The 23,661-nt window shown below is 40.3% G+C and overlaps 1 pseudogene; it reads left to right on the top strand.

Moving 5' to 3' along the window:
- Nucleotides 1-22,661, top strand: part of LOC139444812 (uncharacterized) — a 174,921-nt pseudogene extending 152,260 nt beyond the window's left edge.
- Nucleotides 22,662-23,661: the final 1,000 nt, after the last annotated feature.

Genomic DNA, 23,661 nt, shown 5'->3' with positions numbered 1-23,661 from the left:
TGAGCAGCTTCAGCAGTGGATGTCAAGAAACTGAGGATGTAAATGAAAATTAAGAGTTTCTTCAGATTACAGGAGAGTCAGTTAAGGGAGCTGTGAGGTGCTTTTACTGTGTCTCAGCCTGGTCTGATAGTGAGAAGTTACAAAAATGTAGAAATTCATTCCGTTGTTTCCATTTGCTGGGGGGGCGGTCGGGTAGCCTAGTGGTTAAAGCGTTCGCTTGTCACGCCGAAGACCTGGATTCGATTCCCGACATGGGTACAATGTGTGAAGCCCATTTCTGCTGTCCCCCGCTGTGATATTGCTGGAATATTGCTAAAAGCGGCGTAAAACCATACTCACTCACTCACCCATTTGCTGGGTAACATACGATAGCCAATTTTCCTTGGCATCTGTGTTTGTGGGTGTGAAGTTGGGGAAATCCATGCATAATATATTTTGTGTTTCTGATGCACAGCTTTAGATGGAGTGGCCATTTAGAAGATCAATTATAAATTCAAAACTACTTTTGATAAGTTGTCTGTTATTTATTGAGAGGGGGCACGGGTGACCCCAATCGTCTAAGGCACCATGATTTGCTGTGCAGAGTTGCGTCCCTTGGGCATGCCAGAAAACTATGATTGTGGGTTCGAAACCCGGTTCGCCCCGATTATGTTTCTAGGTTTGTCAGCACCATACCCGTGCTCGTGGGTTTCACTGAAGTGGTAAACATCTCAGACCTGCATTGGAACCCACAATCATAGGTTTCTGGTGTGTCCAAGGGACTTAACTCAGCACAGAGAATCGCGTTGTGTAAACTACGAGAAGGAGTGCTAATGATCTGGTAATGGAGGTCATGTACACCACTACTTTCTTTGGTTTTCTACGATGTGCCGAGTTCACATGTTCTAGTGACTTTGATGCAAGTACCAGCTTAAGCCTATCTGATGTCACAGTAGAGCATATTACAGGGATGTGGACATGTTTTCAAAGCTTCAAAAACAGACATTTTTAGACAGGGTGTGACCATTTTCTTGTTTGCTAACCACACTACCATTTGCCCCTTTGCCAATCTGAACCGCTTGAAACAAGTAAGACTATCTCATGGCGCCTGGGACGGTGATCCTCTGTTTGTTGACTGTGTTGGGAAAGCCATTTCCTGTACTGTGTTCCTGCAGTGGCCTAATATGACTGATCCATGCACGTCTCAAGGCAGCTAAATACTGTGAAAATTTCTTTTTTGGGGTTGGGACTTCTTATGTTACTGTACGCGTGGAAGACCATTTCATTGAGACACTGGGCAGATGGCAGTCAGACTGTTTTCCAAGATACATTCGAACCCCAGAGGTGGTTATTAAAAATGCTCAGTAGTCTTTAGTTACATGTCCACAAGACACCATGTCATGGTGAAGACTCTGACTAGCTGTGTTGAATCAGTTGTTTTAGGGTTTGATTCCATTGCATTATGGGGGTACGGGTGGCCCAGTCGTCTAAGGCACCGCGATTCGCTGTGCAGAGTTGCGTCCCTTGGACACGCCAGAAACCTATGATTGTGGGTTCGAATCTTGGTTCGCCCCGATTATGTTTCTAGGTTTGTCAGCACCATACATGTGCTCGTTGGTTTCACCGAAGTGGTAAACGTCTGAGACCTGCATCACTTCGGGCTTTCCTCCCACATTAAGTTGACACGCCGTGATATGACTGGAATATTGTTAAAAGCGGCTTCAAACACAACTCACCCACTCACCCCATTGCATTATGTTGATGTGTCTTATGATTCCACAGTTCATTTGTTGCCATTTGCCATGTTGGACATACTTTAGGTATACTACTTACTTTACTTGCCACAACCTGCACAACCTTGGGGATCCCATTCTTGTAAGGGGTGTATCCATCCAATCTCTTGCTTTGGGCATTACCCACTCGTCTGTCGAAGCTCCAGGTTTGAAGACCATTGTCCGAGTTGCTGCAGTGGCAACCAGGACCATCGCCTAGATCGTGGTCATTTCCCTCCTTGTGATTAAGTATCAGTCAACTCTTTATTTTGTATGTTGTTTTATCATGTGTAGTAAATATTTTGTATTCATTCTCATTGCTTGTTGTGTTGCTGCAGTAGCTCAGGACCATCGCCTAGATCGGGGTCATTTCCCTCTTTGTGATCAAATATCGCCCGAGCTCATGTCAAAGCCCCTGTTTGCAGACCATTGTCCGAGTTGCTGCAGTAGCCCAGGACTATCGCCTATATCGTGGTCATTTCCCTCTTTGTGATCAAATATCGTCTGAGCTCATGTCTAAGCCCAGTTTGCAGACCATTGTCCGAGTTGCTGCAGTAGCCCAGGACCATCGCCTAGATCAGGGTCATTTCCCTCTTTGTGATCAAATATCGCCCAAGCTCATGTTGAAGTCCCAGTTTGCAGACCATTGTCCGAGTTGCTGCAGTAGCCCAGGACTATTGCCTAGATCGGGGTCATTTCCCTCTTTGTGATCAAATATCGACCGAGCTCATGTCGAAGCCCCGGTTTGTAGACCACTGTCCGAGTTGCTGCAGTAGCCCAGGACCATCACCTAGATCGGGGTCATTTCCCTCGTTGTGATCAAATATCGCCCAAACTCATGTCGAAGCCCCAGTTTGCAGACCATTGTCTGAGTTGCTGCAGTAGCCCAGGACCATTGCCTAGATCGGGGTCGTTTCCCTCTTTGTGATCAAATATTGCCCGAACTCATGTCGAAGCCCCTGTTTGTAGACCACTGTCCGAGTTGCTGCAGTAGCCCAGGACCATCGCCTAGCTCTCGGTCATTTCCCTCCTTGTGATTAAGTATCAGTCAACTCTTTATTTTGTATGTTGTTTTATCATGTGTAGTAAATATTTTGTATTCATTCTCATTGCTTGTTGTGTTGCTGCAGTAGCCCAGGACCATCGCCTAGATCGGGGTCATTTCCCTCTTTGTGATCAAATATCGCCCGAGCTCATGTCAAAGCGCCTGTTTGCAGATCATTGTCCGAGTTGCTGCAGTAGCTGCTTGTTGTGTTTGCACAAACCTAGTGATGGACCCTTTTTTACATTTTTGAATAGAGCAGTACTTCAGGTCTGACACGAGAAGAGAAACACAAATTATCACAGATTGCTAAACTCTTGAGTAAAGACTACAAGATTGAGCTTTCTCGCTCCATGAGAGGGAAACCTTGATGGCGTGTATGGCTCTGTGTTGCACTGGGCGGACTATCAATGCTGCATCACACTGGCAAGCAGCTATGCCTTTAAAGAAGTTTATATATGTGCCACCATAAGCATCCTGACATAATCTATTGACTGGGTCTTTGGTTACTGTGTGCAATACGTTCCCATGTCAAGATACAAGCTGTCTTATCGTTTCAAAGGAAAATGTGTTGTTATAAATCAACTTGGTATCCATGTTTGAAATCTTGACTTAAATATTTTGTTATCTTGATTATAACATTCTAGACCCTGCCCACTTGGCACCCCAACTTAGTTTGATCATTCACAATCTTCTGTCTGTCTGCCAACTCACCGTCTATTTTTGTTTACAAATCAAGCAATTAACTCTTTGCCTCATTACACGAAAATATTGTCATAGTTTTTCTATGCTTGTCGTAAGAGGCGACTAACGGGATCGGGTGGTCAGGCTTGCTGACTTGGTTGATGCGTGTCATCGGTCCTAATTGCGTGGATCTATGCTCATGATGTCAGTCACTGGATTGTCTGGTCCAGACTCGATTATTTACAGACCGCAGTCATATTGCTGGAATATCGTTGAGTGCAGCCTTAAACAACAAACAAATACATGAAAGAACCCATTCCGTAATCATTAGAAATCTGTGTTAAAAGCAGAGTCAATTTTACTATTCTGACTGCATAATAAGCATGTGATTTTGAATAACTGTCAAATAGTGATGATAACTGGTGTTTTGGAATAGGTGAGCGTATCCTGCTCCATTTGTGAAACTCATCTCAAATACATGCAAAGGCAAGTCAATTTTCACCTCAGCATATGGTACAAGTTAATATAGGGTGAGTGAGTGAGTGAGTTGGGTTTAACGCCGCTTTTAACTGTATTCCAGTTATATCACGGCATGTCAGCTTAATGTGGGAGGAAAGCCCAAAGTGATGCAAGTCTCACATGTTTACCACTTTGGTGAAACCCACGAGCGCGGGTATGGTGCTGACGAACCTAGAAACATAATTGGGGCGAACCAAGATTCGAATTATAGGTTTCTGGCGTGCCCAAGGCATGCAACTCTGCACAGCGAATCGCGGCGCTTTAGATGACAGGGCCACCTGTGCCCCCTGAAATAGGGAATTGCATCAGACATCGTTTTGTGTGTCATGTCGATTGTATGATTCCGACTATATCAAAAGCATGTGTTTATGAATCACTATCAAACAGTGATGACACCAGGTGTTCGCAGAAGGTGAGTGTGTCCTCCCCCACCGGTGTCACTGGTCACAGACTGATGAGGCGGTTTCACTGGCCTCTTATAGTTGGATGAATAAGTGGAAGGGAATTATGTCTCCCCCAGAATGGAGGGAGACATATTGTTTTTGGCACGGTTCCCGTCGGCGTCGGCGTCGGCGTCGGCGTTCCCACCGTTTCCGGACCATAACTCAGAAACCGTTTAATATTTTTTCGCGAAACTTGGTATACACATTAACCCAGCACTGAAGTGGTGCCTTTTGCTATTTAGAGATTTTTGACATTTTTATTTTTTCTGGTTTCCATGGAGATAACTTGAACATAGACTCTGAATGAGGGTAAGCTTTGTTTCCGGACCATAACTCGGAAACCGTTTAATATTTTTTCGCGAAACTTGGTATACACATTAACCCAGCACTGAAGTGGTGCCTTTTGCTATTTAGAGATTTTTGACATTTTTATTTTTTCTCGTTTCCATGGAGATAACTTGAACATAGACTCTGAATGAGGGTAAGCTTTGTTTCCTGACCATAACTCAGAAACCGTTTAATATTTTTTCGCGAAACTTTGTGTACACATTAACCCAGCACTGAAGTTGTGCCTTTTGCTATTTAGAGATTTTTGACATTTTTATTTTTTCTGGTTTCCATGGAGATAACTTGAACATAGACTCTGAATGGGGGTAAGCTTTGTTTCCTGACCATAACTCAGAAACTGTTTAATATTTTTTCGCGAAACTTTGCATACACATTAACCCAGCACTGAAGTGGTGCCTTTTGCTATTTAGAGATTTTTGACATTTTTATTTTTTCTCGTTTCCATGGAGATAACTTGAACATAGACTCTGAATGAGGGTAAGCTTGGTTTCCTGACCATAACTCAGAAACCGTTTAATATTTTTTCGCGAAACTTTGTATACACATTAACCCAGCACTGAAGTGGTGCCTTTTGCTATTTAGAGATTTTTGACATTTTTATTTTTTCTGGTTTCCATGGAGATAAGTTGAACATAGGCTCTGAATGGGGGTAAGCTTTGTTTCCTGACCATAACTCAGAAACCGTTTAATATTTTTTCGCGAAACTTTGCATACACATTAACCCAGCACTGAAGTGGTGCCTTTTGCTATTTAGAGATTTTTGACATTTTTATTTTTTCTCGTTTCCATGGAGATAACTTGAACATAGACTCTGAATGAGGGTAAGCTTGGTTTCCTGACCATAACTTGGAAACCGTTTAATATTTTTTCGCGAAACTTTGTATGCACATTAACCCAGCACTGAAGTGGTGCCTTTTGCTATTTAGAGATTTTTGACATTTTTATTTTTTCTCGTTTCCATGGAGATAAGTTGAACATAGGCTCTGAATGGGGGTAAGCTTTGTTTCCTGACCATAACTCAGAAACCGTTTAATATTTTTTCGCGAAACTTTGTATACACATTAACCCAGCACTGAAGTGGTGCCCATTAGTTGTTTGAAATTTCTAGGAGTTCTATTTTTATCTCTGTTATTTAGTAATGGAGGGTGGGAATGAAGAGATGGGGTTTAACGTGAAGTAAACGAATGAATGGGGGTTAGGGGAGTGGGGGGAGACATATGTTTTTACGGGTAAAATTACTTTCTAGTTAGCTATTTGACCATTATAACATCTTGACCTATACTGTAATTGGGCACTTCATAGCTAAGTGACTCTTTATTAGTGAACTGATTATTTTGTGTGATGTGTGTGATAGACATGTCTTGTTGATGAAGGTCATATGAACAATGGTTCCAGGTTTCCGAGCTGGTTATTTTTATCATTTTGTCGGACAACAGTGGAGGAATATGTCTATTTATCTTGTATCTGAGGTCGTGTATCAGCAGAATCTTCCCCTATTTTATGTAGCACTGTGAGCATTTATCTAGGTATGGAGTTAAGCGCATAACAAATGTACTTCTTCTCCTTCTTCTTCTTCTCCTCCTTCTTCTACTTCTACTTTGTTCTTCCTTCTACTCTTTTTCTACTTCTCCTTTCCCCATTCTTCTTCTTCTGTTACTCCTCCTATTCTACTTCTTCACCTTTTCCTTCTGCTTCTTCTTCTACTACTTCTCTTCCTTCTACTCTTTTTCTACTTCTCCTTTCCCCTTCTTCTCCTTCTGTTACTCCTCCTATTCTACTTCTTCACCTTTTCCTTCTACTTCTTCTACTACTGCTCCTCTTCCTTCTCCTTTTCCTTCTTCTACTCCCCTCTTCTCCTACTCCCCTCTTCCTTCTTCTACTCCTCCCTACTCTTCCTCCTACCTCTTCTCTCCTCTTCTACTCCTCATCCTATTCCTTCTTCTACTCCTGCTTCTAATTCTTCTACTCTTCCTTCTTCCCCTCCTTTTACACCTACTTTCTCACTCCTTCTCCCCCTTCTTGTTTTTTTCTTCTCCTTATAATATACACCAAATGACAGTCTTATTAACCACTGCACCCAACTGCATGTTGCAACCTGTCTGTCTTGTTCATGATGTTAAAGATGGATGAAGATCATGTTGATGATGTGTTGAGAGATGGATGAAGATCATGTTGTGACAAGCCCCTTCTATACCTCTTCTTCCTTCTTCTTCTCCTTCTTCTACTACTCTTCTTCCTTCTCCTTTTTACCGCCTCCGTGGTCTAGTGGTAGAGCGTCCGCCCGGAGAGCGGAAGGTCCGGGGTTCGATCCCCGACCGCGTCATACCAAAAGACGTTAAAAGATGGTACTTGTTGTTACCCTGTCTGGCGCTCGACATGAAGGGGCTAAAACAAGGACTGGTCGGCTCGGAGTCAGTATACTGTGTCTGAGTGGGGTATTCATGTTAAACTGCGGCATGGTATCTCAGTGTGCTAGCACTATAAATCGGCATCAGTCCGGACTAGTACAAGCAGCCACACAAACACAGACACGTACATGCACGTCGCTATATAAGTGCAATAATCTTGGACGCGACGTTAAACCCCATTTCACCTCACCTCACCTTCTCCTTTTTCTATTCCTCCTCTTCTTCCTACTTCTCTTCAATCGCCTCCTTCTACTACTCCTCTTCTTCATCCTACTTCTCTCCTATTATTTTCCTACTTCTCTTCATCCTCACCCTTCTCCTCCTTCTTTTCTTCCTTCTAATTCTACTCTTCCTCTTCCTTCCCCTTCTTCTACTCCTCTTCCTTCCCCTTCTTCTTCTCCTACTTCCTCCCTCCTCCTCCTCCTTCTTTTTCTTCTTCTTTCTTCTACTTGTTGAGAGATGCATGAAGATCATGTTGATGATGTGTTGAGAGATGGATGAAGATCATGTTGATGATGTGTTGAGAGATGGATGAAGATCATGTTGATGATGAGTTGAGAGATGGATGAAGATCATGTTGATGATGTGTTGAGAGATGGATGAAGATCATGTTGTTGAAGTGTTGAGAGATGGATGAAGATCATGTTGATGATGTGTTGAGAGATGGATGAAGATCATGTTGATGATGTGTTGAGAGATGGATCTAGATCATGTTGATGATGTGTTGAGAGATGGATGAAGATCATGTTGATGATGTGTTGAGAGATGGATGAAGATCATGTTGATGATGTGTTGAGAGATGGATGAAGATCATGTTGATGATGTGTTGAGAGATGGATGAAGATCATGTTGATGATGTGTTGAGAGATGGATGAAGATCATGTTGATGATGTGTTGAGAGATGGATGAAGATCATGTTGATGTGTTGAGAGATGTATGAAGATCATGTTGATGATGTGTTGAGAGATGGATGAAGATCATGTTGATGATGTGTTGAGAGATGGATGAAGATCATGTTGATGATGTGTTGAGAGATGGATGAAGATCATGTTGATGATGTGTTGAGAGATGGATGAAGATCATGTTGATGATGTGTTGAGAGATGGATGAAGATCATGTTGATGATGTGTTGAGAGATGGATGAAGATCATGTTGATGATGTGTTGAGAGATGGATCTAGATCATGTTGATGATGTGTTGAGAGTTGGATGAAGATCATGTTGATGATGTGTTGAGAGATGGATGAAGATCATGTTGATGATGTGTTAAGAGATGGATGAAGATCATGTTGATGATGTGTTGAGAGATGGATGAAGATCATGTTGATGATGTGTTGAGAGATGGATGAAGATCATGTTGATGATGTGTTGAGAGATGGATGAAGATCATGTTGATGATGTGTTAAGAGATGGATGAAGATCATGTTGATGATGTGTTGAGAGATGGATCTAGATCATGTTGATGTGTTGAGAGATGGATGAAGATCATGTTGATGATGTGTTGAGAGATGGATGAAGATCATGTTGATGATGTGTTGAGAGATGGATGAAGATCATGTTGATGATGTGTTGAGAGATGCATGAAGATCATGTTGATGATGTGTTGAGAGATGGAAGTGATGTTGTGACAGTCGAGTGTTCTTTCCCTATCAGGAAGGGAAAAAACTAGCAGTTTACTGTTTCCTCATTGGCTGATAATTGGGTGGACAGGACTTGGGTTTCATTACTATGCTGAGCGATTTCACTGTCTTTGTATTGTTATCTACATTTCTGTGTTACTGGTTAAGTTAGCAGTCTGTGAAGTGTTATTGACTCATATATTTATAAGAATTTACTTAACTACAGTAGGGGCACGGGTGGCCCAGTCATCTAAAGCACCGCGATTCGCTGTGCAGAAACCTATGATCGTGGGTTCGAATCTCGGTTCTAGCACCATACCCGTGCTCGTGGGTTTCACCGAAGTGGTAAACGTTTGAGACCTGCATCACTTCAGGCTTTCTCCCACATTAAGCTGACACGCAGCGAGATAACTGGAATACTGTTAAAATCGGAATTACACCCAACTCACTCACTCTTAATTTGATAACTGAAATTAGGATATAATTTCCATAATGGGGGTAACAATATCAGATCTGATAAAGTCCGTTAAGTGCCATGATTACATAAGGCCCGTACCATAAACATGGATAGTGTAGCACTTTGTGAAAATACGTCTTGATAATTGAACTGCCAAACTTGATTGACAATTAATTATGATTTGATTTTTGGATCCCTGTTACATGATGGGTTGGTGATTTTCATTTGATCCTTGCCTGTGGAAATGTTGAAGAGAAACTGTACTGAGACTGCAACTTATGACAAAGCAGACATATCCTGGGTCTATTGACTGCGAGGGAGAGACTCCCTGATTGACAACTCAATTGATCACTGGAACCCTTGGCAACGGGATAATTATTTCCCTTCAAGATCTGAGGTACAATCTTATGAATTTCAATAGGTTTTGTGTGGATTCCCCTTCCCACTCTCATCCTCCTTCTATTGAGGAAATAGAAATTAATTCACAATTTACAACTGCATTGCCACAGAGATGGCGGAGATCTTGGAGTGGCGTTGAGGGACAAGGAGAAGTCTTGACATGTTTTTCTTGATTTGGCCTGTGTTGGAATGCGTGTCGCTCCTGTAGATTGCACATGGTTGTCAGGTTATATTTATGATTATTTTCATATTGAGCAGAACATGGATAGAACAAACAGATACAAAAAACATCGATTTATTTTATATATATTTTCATATGTCATATATGCCATGTGAAGATTCGGGTAGAGAATAGGTCTTCAGCAACACATGCTTGCGGTAAGAGACGACAATGCTTGTCGTAAGATGCCACGAAGTGGTTGGGTGGTTGATGCATGTCATTGTATCCCAATTGCGTAGATCGAAGCTCATGATGTCAATCACTGGATTGTCTGGTCCAGATGCAATTATTCACAAACCATCATCATATAGCTGGAATATTGCTGAGTGCGGCGTTAAACACCAAACAAACAAATAAACAAACAAATCATTCATGTTTTATTGGGATACAATGACCAAGTCAGCAAGTCTGACCACTTGAACCCATTAGTCGCCTCTTACAACAAGCATAGGCGCCTCTTACGGCAAGCATGGATTGCTGAAGACCTATTCTACCCCGGATCTTCATGCCATGAATACACATGCTGCATATGAATGGAAAATTTAATGAATATGTCGTTGTTTTACCTATATTAATTCCCAGTACACATGTGGAAGTGATGGGGCATCCATGCGTGAAGCCAATTTCTGGTGTCCCCCGCCGTGAGATTGCTGGAATATTGCTAAAAGCAGCGTAAAACTGAACTCACTTCCTCACTCCTTTTGGTTGTGGTAGCCAGCACAATGACTTAGAAGATGTATAAAAGCAACAAAACCCTTTCCATATTCATAAGAAATCTCTTGTAAAAGCTATGTTCATTGTACCATTCTGACAATATCATGAGCATGTGTTTATGAATCACTATGAAATAGGAATGCACAAAAAGGTGCGCATATGTTGCTCAACCGGTCACTCCATCAACAAACACATGCAAAGGCAAGTCAATTGCACATGCAAATATCAAGTTTGTATGTCACTAATGTTTGTTTGTTTGTTTGTTTGTTTGTTTGTTTGTTGATAAACACCACACTCAGCAGTAATTCAGTTGCATGATGGTTATAGGTCAGAAAATAATTGTGTCTGGACCAGACAAGCCAGTGATTGACATGAGAATCGATCTACATGCATGATTACATGGACCAAATCAGGGTTAGTGACCTCTTAAGACCAAAATGGGTTGCTGAAGACCAATAGGAACATGGATCTTCAGGGATAGTGAATGAGTGAGTGAGTGAGTGAGTGAGTGACAGTGAGTATGGTTTTACGCCGCTTTTAGCAATATTCCAGCAATATCACGATGATGATGTCACGGGTTTGGGGCATAACGAGCGAACGCTTTAACCACTAGGTTACCCGACCGCCCCTTCAGGGGTAGTAGGTTATGTTCTCAAATTGTATATAAAAGTGTCAAAACAATTTACACAATCATAAGAAACCTGTCCATTGTACGATTCCGACTACAGTGATCGCTCGCTATAACGCTACCAATGGGGTCCAAATAATTGGTGGGCGTTATAGACGATGAGCCGTTTAACCGAGGCCGAGGCGCGCGCTCGGAAAATCTCAAATCATCAATATGTGTTTATCTCACGTCACATCAAAATAGTATATATTTTTATGGACCTAGATCTACCTGTAATATCATTCATTTATTAAATCTGTCACATTTCACAATGTCTGAAATACGTATTCCATTTCAATTTATCATTTTTAATCGATAAATTAAAAATTATTCACTATTTCCCGCGATGTTATTGAAAATAAAATTCTCGGACACACATTTCGACAACGGGTCCACATCAAAGAGCAAAATAAAGACGTTTTAAACAAATCTTTAAATATATTATACAAAGTGATAAATAAAATCAACAAAAATATATCTAAAAGTAATCAAACTTACATCTAAGTTATTATTTCCATCGTTTCGTTCGATCGCGTGTAATGTTAGTCAAATGACATCTCGGCTTTCGTCGCCTTGAATTCTCGGCTCGGACACAATGTTTAATGCAAAAATATATGCATGAAAAATCTTTGTCACAGCTCGTAACCTAGCACGATACATTCGCGAAGTTCCATATTTTTAATATATATCGTGATTTCCTGCTTAAAACGTTCACATTAACAGGATTTAACAAAAAATCTTTCGCCAACTTCTGAAATTTATCAAACACGAGCTTGGTATCACAGCTATAATTTGATTGGCTGCCTGAGGTCACGTGCTCAAAATTGATCAATCACGAAACGTGTAGTAGATTTCGGCAAGAAAGCGTCATTAGAAACAAATTTTAATCCAATGAAATCGCTTGTTATAACTACGGAAAAAACCAGGCGATGTTACGAAAGCGCGATTACGAAATGAATGACCGCCGTGTTGTGACAGCAACTACATGTGTGTGACAGTGTCGCCTCAAATTGGATTGCCCACTAATTAAGAATATAAACTTCGCTTGTGGTTCTCTTTTATTGCATGCATGCGCTTCTAAGATCAAAGGTCGATAGTGTGAAAAGTTAACTAGTTGAACAATCGTATTTCCGGGACTTGCCGCAGATGTTTTCAAACAGATTATTAGAACTCCATTCAGCGATAAACGGTTGATTATGCAATGAGAAGCGTTATGTGCAAATGAACAACGAACAACAATACAATTATGTCTGTGTAAAACTATCAGTAATAAAAGTGTACATAAATTTTGGGAGCCATGCGTTACCGCGCGTAGTAACTGAAGTAGCGCTTTATCGAAGAGCGCAATAGCGAGCGATCACTGTATATCATAAGCATGTGATTTTGAATCACTGTCAAATAGTGATGATAACTGGTGTTCAGGAATAGGTCAGCATATCCTGCCCCATCAGTAAAACACGTCACAAGTACATGCAAAGGCAAGTCAATTGTTCACCTGAACATATGGTGGAATGGAAATCATTTTGTGTGTCTTGTCTCATTCATGACTTTCTTCTGATATTTTCTCAGTTAAGAACCCCCAGGAAACCAGCAAAAATCATAGTCTGTTGACAAAAAATGATAGAATCAATATTTGATGTTGTCAAGCAATAAGTCTTACTTGTGTAAGAATATGAAGGTAAAATCGAGGAAATTTTATCAAAATCATGATTTGGCATTCCCCAAAGTTTGGTCAATTGTCATGGTTGATAATGGTAAAATTAATTTGTCTGAAACAACTAACAATTAAGGTGAGCTACAGTGCCCTATGATATTTTTTGTGAAGATAATCTGTTAATTGGAGACATGTTTATAACACTTATTGAAGCACACACTTCAGATATTTCCTTTAATTGTGATTGTTTGAAAAAGGAAGTCCATAAAATATTGTTGAAAATCGTGTCTTGCAAGTGATAAATTCCTCCAATCAAAGAAGACCCATTAGTTAGAGCACCATTAGAGGTTTTACAAGAAAATCAGTTTTACAAGATGTGAAAACCCTGAAAACCTTCCAAATTGAATATCTGACAAATTATATAAAACCCACAAGTTTAATTTTCGCATTTCACATGTTTTCTTCTGACATGAAGTGCGCACTCCTATCATGTGGCGACTTGAAATAATTCCTCAATAATTTCTGTAATTTGACAAAAAGCCTCGCTTTGAAACAGGGCTTAGATTTGCGGAGAAATCAGGCAATGTTGAAATTTCTTCTCGAGCAAATGTCTGAAGCACTGTATCAAGTTAAAGATCTAAGCCGCTGCTAAGGGAAAGAGCAAGTCCATTGACATATGCTTATCAAAGGTTTTCCTGTCATTGACTTTTGATGTAAGAACACTACAAAACTTCTAATCTGATGAAAAGCGTGTGGCCCATGTAATTTGGAAATCTGTAATGGAGTCACTTTCAGAGAGACTGTTGTCATTTACGAGGTTTCCCTTGATTTCTATTGGAACACGGCTTGAGTCATTTGGCTTCACAGAATAGTCAGAATTGGAGAAAATGCTTTGGCCAGGGAAGCTGTTGTTTGTTAAAAAGACGTGACGTTTGGCACTGAGAAGGAATCTTGAATCAATCTGGCCATGCGTTACCATCTGTAAGGTGTTTTGATCTGTTTTGTTGACGGATGTGTGGTTGTTATTTCGTTCCTCCTGTTCCAAGTAGTTGCTGTACCATTAAACCTCCAATGGTTTCGTCAGGGTCTTTTGCTGATCTAATGCGCGTTTGGGATGAAGTGAATGGGCCTATTGAGAGGGAACTATGTCAATTGGCAGTCCTTGCAAGTTGGGTTGGTTAATCAGTCATTAAGAACTGGCTTTGATATTCTTAACTTAAATTTTATGATGCAGATTAATTTAGCAGTTCATGGTGATCCACAAATGTCTTCTTTCACAAATGGAAGGGGATGGCCCAGTTGTCTAAGGTGCCATAATGTGCTATGAAGTCTTGCTTCACCTGGGAGTGCCAGAAAATGGTTCCAGGCTTGTCAGCACCATACTCGTGCTTGTGGGTCTTCTTGAAGTGAGCGTCCGCCCGGAGAGCGGAAGCGCCGGGTTCGATCCCCAGCCGCGTCATACCAAAAGACATTAAAAGATGGTACTTGTTGTTACCCTGTCTGGCACTCGTCATTAAGGGGCTAAAACAAGGACTGGTCGGCTCGGAGTCAGTATATTGTGTCTGAGTGAGGAATTCATGTTAAAACTGCGGCATGGTATCTCAGTGAGCTAGCATCATACATCGGCATCAGTCCGGACTAGTACAAGCAGCCACACACACACACATACACGTGCATGCACGTCGCTATATAAGTGCAATAATCTTGGATCGACGTAAAACCCCATTTCACCTCACCTGTTAAACTGCATGTTCAGAATGGCCTGTGAATATCTGGTTTTGGAATCAACTGCCACAACGATATCATCATAATGGTTCACGTAATGGAGAAAACACTTGAATGAAAAAGTTCGAGATTTCTCTGACTTAAACCATGTTATGGTTGATGTATAATTTCTCTCTAGTTTTGCATAAAGACCTCCAGTTGTGTCAGTTTGGCTGAAATACATGTTTAGAATGGCCAGTAATCAACTGCAAGAACAATAGCATGACGTCATTAGAATTGTTTCCATCTGAGGAAGGCAGAGTGAACTTATGGTGGAATTTGTGTGGGAAATATGGTACATGTACGATGTCCAAAGTCCATGCATAACAAATGGTCCCGTGAAGATCCGGGGTAGAATAGGTCTTCAGCAACCCATTCTAGCCATAAAAGGCGACTATGCTTGACCTAAGAGGCAACTAAATTGTATCGGATGGTCAGGCTCTCGCACTTGGTTGATGCATGTCATTGTATTCCATTTGTGTGGATTGATGCTCATGATGTCAATCACTGGATTGACTGGTCCAGACTGGATTATTTACAGACTGTCGTCATATAGCTGGAATATTGCTGAGTGCTGTGACAAATGCAAACAGGCTGTGGCTAAATTTTCATTGACCCTTGTTGTCATCGTCACATCGCACTTTCTATTGTCCAAGGTGTCATAATTTGCTCTGCAGGGTTGCATCCCTTGCGCACGACAGAAATTTCTGATTGTGGGTTCAAATCCCTGTTCTCGCAATTATATTCCTAGGTTTGTCAGCACCATACCCGTGGTTTTCACCAAAGTGGTAAACGTCTGAGACCTGCATCAATTCGGGCTTTCCCCCCACATGAAGCAAATGCACCGTGATATAACTGGAATACAGTTAAAAGAATTTATCTTTCTATATGACTACAGGAACCTGTGACAATACACTATTGGAGCAGCTTCCTGTAGCCATTAAACCAACACTGCGCTAAAGTCTTTCCTCATCATGAAGCAAACAGATTTCTCCATCAACACAAAAACTCTTGCTAGGAATAGGTGTAGGACAATTTGAACAAATTCTTAGGCCATACAATTCTTAGGTCCTTGTATGACCAGTTTCAAGATGAAGTGAGCGACAAGTTTCATTGGCGAGAAGCACTGCCTGATGACAGAGGAGTGTAAACTCAGATTGCATTAAGATGCTTGGTTTTATTGCTTCTTAGGAGGCTACTGGTAGTTTGGGCACTGAAGCTGAGCACCAACAACAACTGGACGGGAGAGAAAAGCCAGGTGTGCTTAGACTGCTTAACCCTCGACACAGTTGTGTCAACAAGATGCTCAACTATTTAAAATATTTTCACTTCTGCCAAAATAAGGATTGCATGTGCCTATGATGGCATGTGCCTATTCTCGAGTGGCAACTCTTCATAACAAGATACATTATTCATGGTATTTTTCAGGAGCGTCATAGAAGCCATGTCATGTCGTCTACCGTTTAGGAAATCTGTGGCCATATTCTGTCCAATTTCTGCCAATAATTGATATAGGCGTTAATATCCATACCTTATGAAAGAACTCAAGTACTTCTAATAAAAATGTTATTCTGAGGAGAACCATAAAATATATCACTAAAATGATTGACGTTATATTTACTAAATGAAAATAAAATTACCGGATTGTGAACAGATATATTCATATCAGCAACCTCATATGTTTTTTTGTTTTTTTCTCTTTAATGCCAGCTATGAACGTTTACCATTCAGCTGGGATAATTCTTGTGAGAATATAGAATCCCACTGACCTTCGTCTTCCCAAGGCAAGTGTGTCCACTAACTTATATCAAAGCCTAGTGTCTACCATCAAGGGCACTTTTCTTGGCTCGACCCTGTGCCACCTTGTGTAGATCACAAGTTGTGCCCCTTATAATGAAAACACGATATCCAATCAGATCACTGTTCTTATCTCGTATAGCTTCACAAAGATTGTGACTACCATAGGCAATGATCTAGTCGATAAGATAATGAAAACATTTGCGATTTCATCCCTGACACAAAAACATAGGCAATCATTTGGGGTTTTAAAAGATAAAAAAAAACATATTTGTGTCAACAGGCAATGGTAAATCTCTTTCATACGAAGGTGTACAGTTGCGGATGTTGGTCGTTGATTTTGTGAAACCTTCTCTAATTGGACTATCAATATATGTGCTAGTCCAATCATATTTAACACAGGAAAGTGGGCTTGATTTGGCAAGGGTGGCAACAAGACTTTGATAAAAAGGCTAGTGGACGCTCTTCCCTCGGGAAGATTGCCCTTGGCTCAAATCTATCCCAGTGAAACATTTCCAGAAGTCATCCCTTCTCCGTAGTGGTTTGGTAGCCTCATAGTTAAAGCATTCACATGTGACACCGAAGGCCTAGGTTTGATTCCCTACATAGGTAAAATTTTGAAGCTGATTGTGGTGTCCCCAAACAATGATGATGCTGGAATATTGCTCAAAATGGTCTTTACTAAACTCACTGTCCTTCAGATGCTCATAATAATTATTTCTGAGATAACGTTCTTCTGAAATTCCACACAGACTTGCATTCCACAGATTGTATTCATAGTTGTACAATAATTCCAGATTTTATTATACACTCCAGAGGAGGAACAGCTTCAAAAGCAAGTAACACCCACTACTGAAGGAACAAGAACAAAAATGTAAAATATTCTCTTTAAGTATTTGCAGTGTGTCTCCATAATGAGACAGCATTTCTACATTAGGCTTTCACCTATACTTGTTGAGATTGTGTCAGAAAACACAACAGTTACATGTCAGACTTGTGTGAAGGAAATTAAGGTCAAATAGGCTCGATGACCAAGCTCCTAACTCAAGCGTTTCTCAAGAAGGATATATCGAAGCAGAAGAGGGCTGATTTTAGAGTCATCAGCTGCCTCGAGATTCTACTTCTGCACATCGTCCTTAGATTGAATTGCTTCTTGTAAAGGATTCTTTGATGCTTAAAGTTAGCTGTTGGCATGAAATTGTTATAATGGCATATTTTATGAATTTCTATTTTACTTGTGTTTACAATTTGCTGGAGTTTGATAGGGTTTCTATGGTTAACCAAACAACCAACTTTTTACTTGATGATGGTCAAATAGTATTTTGTAAAAGTTTGTACAGGTGCACTAAGATTATCACTTGGTATGATGGGTAAAGGTTGGTACAGATGTAGTAAGATTATCACTTGGTATGATAGGTAAAGGTTGGTACAGGTGTAGTAAGATTATCACTTGGTATGATGGGTAAAGGTTGGTACAGGTGTAGTAAGATTATCACTTGGTATGATGGGTAAAGGTTGGTACAGGTGTAGTAAGATTATCACTTGGTATGATGAGTAAAGGTTGGTACAGGTGTAGTAAGATTATCACTTGGTATGATGGGTAAAGGTTGGTACAGGTGTAGTAAGATTATCACTTGGTATGATGGGTAAAGGTTGGTACAGGTGTAGTAAGATTATCACTTGGTATGATGGGTAAAGGTTGGTACAGGTGTAGTAAGATTATCACTTGGTATGATGAGTAAAGGTTAGTACAGGTGTAGTAAGATTATCACTTGGTATGATGAGTAAAGGTTTGTACAGGTGCACTAAGATTATCACTTGGTATGATGGGTAAAGGTTGGTACAGGTGTAGTAAGATTATCACTTGGTATGATGGGTACATCTTGTTTGTTGTTTAATGCTGCACTCAGCTATGATGGGTACATGTTAGTACAGTTCTAGTAAGATTATCACTTGGAATGATGGGTAAAGGTTGGTACAGGTGTAGTAAGATTATCACTTGGTATGATGGGTAAAGGTTGGTACAGGTGTAGTAAGATTATCACTTGGTATGATGAGTAAAGGTTAGTACAGGTGTAGTAAGATTATGACTTGGTATGATGGGTAAAGGTTGGTACAGGTGTAGTAAGATTATCACTTGGTATGATGGGTAAAGGTTGGTATAGGTGTAGTAAGATTATCACTTGGTATGATGGGTAAAGGTTGGTACAGGTGTAGTAAGATTATGACTTGGTATGATGGGTAAAGGTTGGTACAGGTGTAGTAAGATTATCACTTGGTATGATGGGTAAAGGTTGGTACAGGTGTAGTAAGATTATCACTTGGTATGATGGGTAAAAGTTTGTACAGGTGCACTAAGATTATCACTTGGTATGATGGGTAAAGGTTGGTACAGGTGTAGTAAGATTATCACTTGGTATGATGGGTAAAAGTTTGTACAGGTGCACTAAGATTATCACTTGGTATGATGGGTAAAGGTTGGTACAGGTGTAGTAAGATTATCACTTGGTATGATGGGTAAAGGTTGGTACAGGTGTAGTAAGATTATCACTTGGTATGATGGGTAAAAGTTTGTACAGATGTAGTAAGATTATCACTTGGTATGATAGGTAAAGGTTGGTACAGGTGTAGTAAGATTATCACTTGGTATGATGGGTAAAGGTTGGTACAGGTGTAGTAAGATTATCACTTGGTATGATGGGTAAAGGTTGGTACAGGTGTAGTAAGATTATCACTTGGTATGATGGGTAAAGGTTGGTACAGGTGTAGTAAGATTATCACTTGGTATGATGGGTAAAGGTTGGTACAGGTGTAGTAAGATTATCACTTGGTATGATGGGTAAAGGTTGGTACAGGTGTAGTAAGATTATCACTTGGTATGATGAGTAAAGGTTTGTACAGGTGCACTAAGATTATCACTTGGTATGATGGGTAAAGGTTGGTACAGGTGTAGTAAGATTATCACTTGGTATGATGGGTACATCTTGTTTGTTGTTTAATGCCGCACTCAGCTATGATGGGTACATGTTAGTACAGTTCTAGTAAGATTATCACTTGGAATGATGGGTAAAGGTTGGTACAGGTGTAGTAAGATTATCACTTGGTATGATGGGTAAAGGTTGGTACAGGTGTAGTAAGATTATCACTTGGTATGATGAGTAAAGGTTAGTACAGGTGTAGTAAGATTATGACTTGGTATGATGGGTAAAGGTTGGTACAGGTGTAGTAAGATTATCACTTGGTATGATGGGTAAAGGTTGGTATAGGTGTAGTAAGATTATCACTTGGTATGATGGGTAAAGGTTGGTACAGGTGTAGTAAGATTATCACTTGGTATGATGGGTAAAGGTTGGTACAGGTGTAGTAAGATTATCACTTGGTATGATGGGTAAAGGTTGGTACAGGTGTAGTAAGATTATCACTTGGTATGATGGGTAAAAGTTTGTACAGGTGCACTAAGATTATCACTTGGTATGATGGGTAAAGGTTGGTACAGGTGTAGTAAGATTATCACTTGGTATGATGGGTAAAAGTTTGTACAGGTGCACTAAGATTATCACTTGGTATGATGGGTAAAGGTTGGTACAGGTGTAATAAGATTATCACTTGGTATGATGGGTAAAGGTTGGTACAGGTGTAGTAAGATTATCACTTGGTATGATGGGTAAAAGTTTGTACAGGTGCACTAAGATTATGACTTGGTATGATGGGTAAAGGTTAGTACAGGTGTAGTAAGATTATGACTTGGTATGATGGGTAAAGGTTGGTACAGGTGTAGTAAGATTATCACTTGGTATGATGGGTAAAGGTTGGTACAGGTGTAGTAAGATTATCACTTGGTATGATGGGTAAAGGTTAGTACAGGTGTACTAAGATTATGACTTGGTATGATGGGTGAAAATAAGATTATCATTTGTTTTTCAGAATATTTTCTGTAATGACAGTAATTTAAACTGTCAGCTACGATTGTGTATCACCGTACCCAAACAGTGTTGAATGTTGCTCATAATATCAGTCACTGGATTGCCTCGTCCAGACTCAATTATTTACAGGCTGCTGTCATGATGCTGGAATTCTGCTGAGGGTGCCATTAAGAAACAGGCACAGACTTTTGTTTAACTGAATTTTTTTGTAGAAAAGTTGGTTCACATTTGATGACCTATTTATCATAGCATTAACCAGCTAGACATAAGACCCCACCAAATCTGACATTAACAAGACACAGTGTGTTATATTAGCTGGTTAAAATCCCATCTCACAACCTTTGATATTCAGCCAGCAAGACCTATGGCCTTAAATAAGGAAGATAAGACTATTTGTTCAATGAACTATGCATGATGTATTTGATGTTACTCATAGATGTATAGCCTTAAACCTTTCCAAGCAGCTAATCACTCAAACATCCCGGAAAATATCGAAACATACGGTTTACAACCATTTTAGGCTGACATCTAAGCCAAGATTAAGAGAACTTCATCGTCTGGCGGAGATCATATGATGTCACAATGACACATTAATGGTTGTTAATGATGTAGTTTAGTTCTTCTTTGATCTTTGTGCTCTCCTCTTTTCTCTCTTTTTTAACACAGGATGTAAACATATTCTTCCATTTCTGTACAAGATTACATAATGTTTGGTACGTAGGGAATGATCACTGATAGTTTAAATTACTTTCATGACAGACAATATCCTGGAAAAAAAATCTTATTTTGACCCATCATACCAAGTGATAATCTTATTAGAACTGTACTAACATGTACCCATCATAGCTGAGTGCAGGGGCACGGGTGGCCCAGTCGTCTGAGGCGCCGCGATTCGCTGTGCAGAGTTGCGTCCCTTGGGCACCCCAGAAACCTATGATTGTGGGTTCGAATCCCGGTTGCCCCAATTATGTTTCTAGGTTTGTCAGCACCATACCCGTGCTCGTGGGTTTTACCGAAGTGGTAAACGTCTGAGACCTGCATCACTTTGGGCTTTCCTCCCACATTAAGCTGACACGCCATGATATAACTGGAATACTGTTAAAAGCGTTAAACCTCATTCACTCACTCACCATAGCTGAGTGCGGCATTAAACAACAAACAAAATGTACCCATCATTCCAAGTGATAATCTTACTACACCTGTACTAACCTTTACCCATCATACCAGACCCATGAAGATCCGGGTAGAATAGGTCTTCAGCAACCCATGCTTGCCGTAAAAGGCGACTATGCTTGTCGTAAGAGGCGACGAACAGGATCGGGTGGTCAGACTCGCTGACTTGGTTTAAGCATGTCATTGATCCCATCGATCGATGCTCATGATATCAAACACCGGATTAATTGGTCCATACTTGATTATTTACAGACTGCCATCCTATGGCTGGAATATTGCTGAGTGTGGTGTTAACCAAACCAAACCAAACCAAACAATCATACCAAGTGATAATCTTAGTACACCTGTGGGGGCAAGGACGGCCTAGTCATCTAAGGTGCCATGTGCAGAGTTGTGTCCCTTGGGCACGCCAGAAAACCAAATCCCGGTTCGCCCCAATTATGTTTCTAGGTTTGTCAGCACCATACCCAGGCTCGTGAGTTTCACCGTAGTGGTAAACGTCTGAGACCTGCATCACTTCTGGCTTTCCTCCTACATTAAGCTGACAATCCGTGATATAACTGGAATGCTGTTAAAAGCGGCGTTAAACCCAACTCACTCACTACTACAACTGTACTATGTTTTAGTGCTTAATATCTTTGACCTGAGGTTGTGACTCTTGGTACTCCTGCCACTCTAAGTTAGGATACAGAAATACTGGCTGCAACAGCATTAAACCCAACCCACTCACTCACCCACTCCAACACATCAAGTTATGGTCCAGCCCTTGAAGCATTCAAACACTCATTTACTTTTCGTACCATGCCAGACAACTCATTCCATTATCTTAAGCATGCCATCTCATAAAAAAGGTATTACTATCCCAAACCTGCATCTATTGCCCCACCATCATACTAGTTCGTCTTCCACTTCTGTGATTATGAATATTTTTCAGTGCCCATGTCTGTGACATACAAGCAAAAACCATTACCATAAACTTATATTTTGTTCACTTGATTTCAGTATAACAGCGTGGGCTGGTGTCAGCTGTCAGATCTAAGGGACGGCAGCCTCTCCCTCGTCATTAGAACCTCATCTTGAAGCTGCTTAACTATCGGTTGCAGCATTTCTGGCACGTCATTAAAGATCTACAAAGCAATCCAAGTAGGCGATACAATATATACATTTTTTTAAGTCAGTCACTTTACCAAGGAAATGACCGTGTTTAAAGGGTTTGAAATGCTTTGTTTTGCTCTATCTGTGTCAGCGTACACAACTTTGGAAGTCACTCCAACCGAAGGAGTCTCTTCACTGGTCCAATTCTTGACCACTTGGACGCAGTCATGTTGGCAATTTCTATGATTAGGACTAATTTTATTGCCTCCAGCAAGTAATTGCTTTGAACCAATTTTCTAGCATACCTATCGTTTCTACATTGCAAGTACTTCCGTCTAACGTCAGTGCGGAGGTATATCAATTAGGAGGTAAAAACACAACAACTTGATGACCAGCTCTATACAGAGGATCATTCCACAGGATGTTCGGATGACAGCCCTGAGTTGTCATTGTCTTCAGTGGTTCCTTTGTTCCTTGCTTGGGTCCATCATTGTCAGTGAGGATGGAGTTTGAAGGGTTTGTGTGCTAGTTTGTGGTCTCGGAGGAACGTAGTCAGGTGATCCTGGACTGGGAAATGGAAAAAAGATGAAAAAAAGGAATAAAATGTCTTTTACGTTTTATTGCTTCCAAGCCAATAACAAATCACTGTTGGGTTTTAAGAAAAACTTTTTAGACTTTGTTGTCACTTGAAGTCTTGCTTTGTATTGTATGGTGTTTAAAGTATGAAAAATACAAGAATTTTGAAGTAGTTATGAAGAGAAATAAGTGTTGTTATTTTTTTATGTGTGTTTGTTGTTCAAGACATAACAATACTTTTTTTATAGATAGAAATTATCTAAAATACGAGGAAGAATGATTCTGTGGTAATGCTTCTATTCACAGTATTAAATAGTATAGGTATCTATGTTAAAGACATTTATATTAATAATATTTTTGAATGCATACTCTAAGACCTAAAAAGTTAACCTTTCATTAAAATAATGTG

This window comes from Haliotis cracherodii, unplaced genomic scaffold (genome assembly GCF_022045235.1).
Source record: "Haliotis cracherodii isolate W230 unplaced genomic scaffold, xgHalCrac1.p SCAF_6, whole genome shotgun sequence".
NCBI lineage: Eukaryota > Metazoa > Mollusca > Gastropoda > Lepetellida > Haliotidae > Haliotis > Haliotis cracherodii.
Note: the sequence above shows the minus strand (reverse complement) of the source record. Positions and strands in the feature narration are given on the sequence as shown.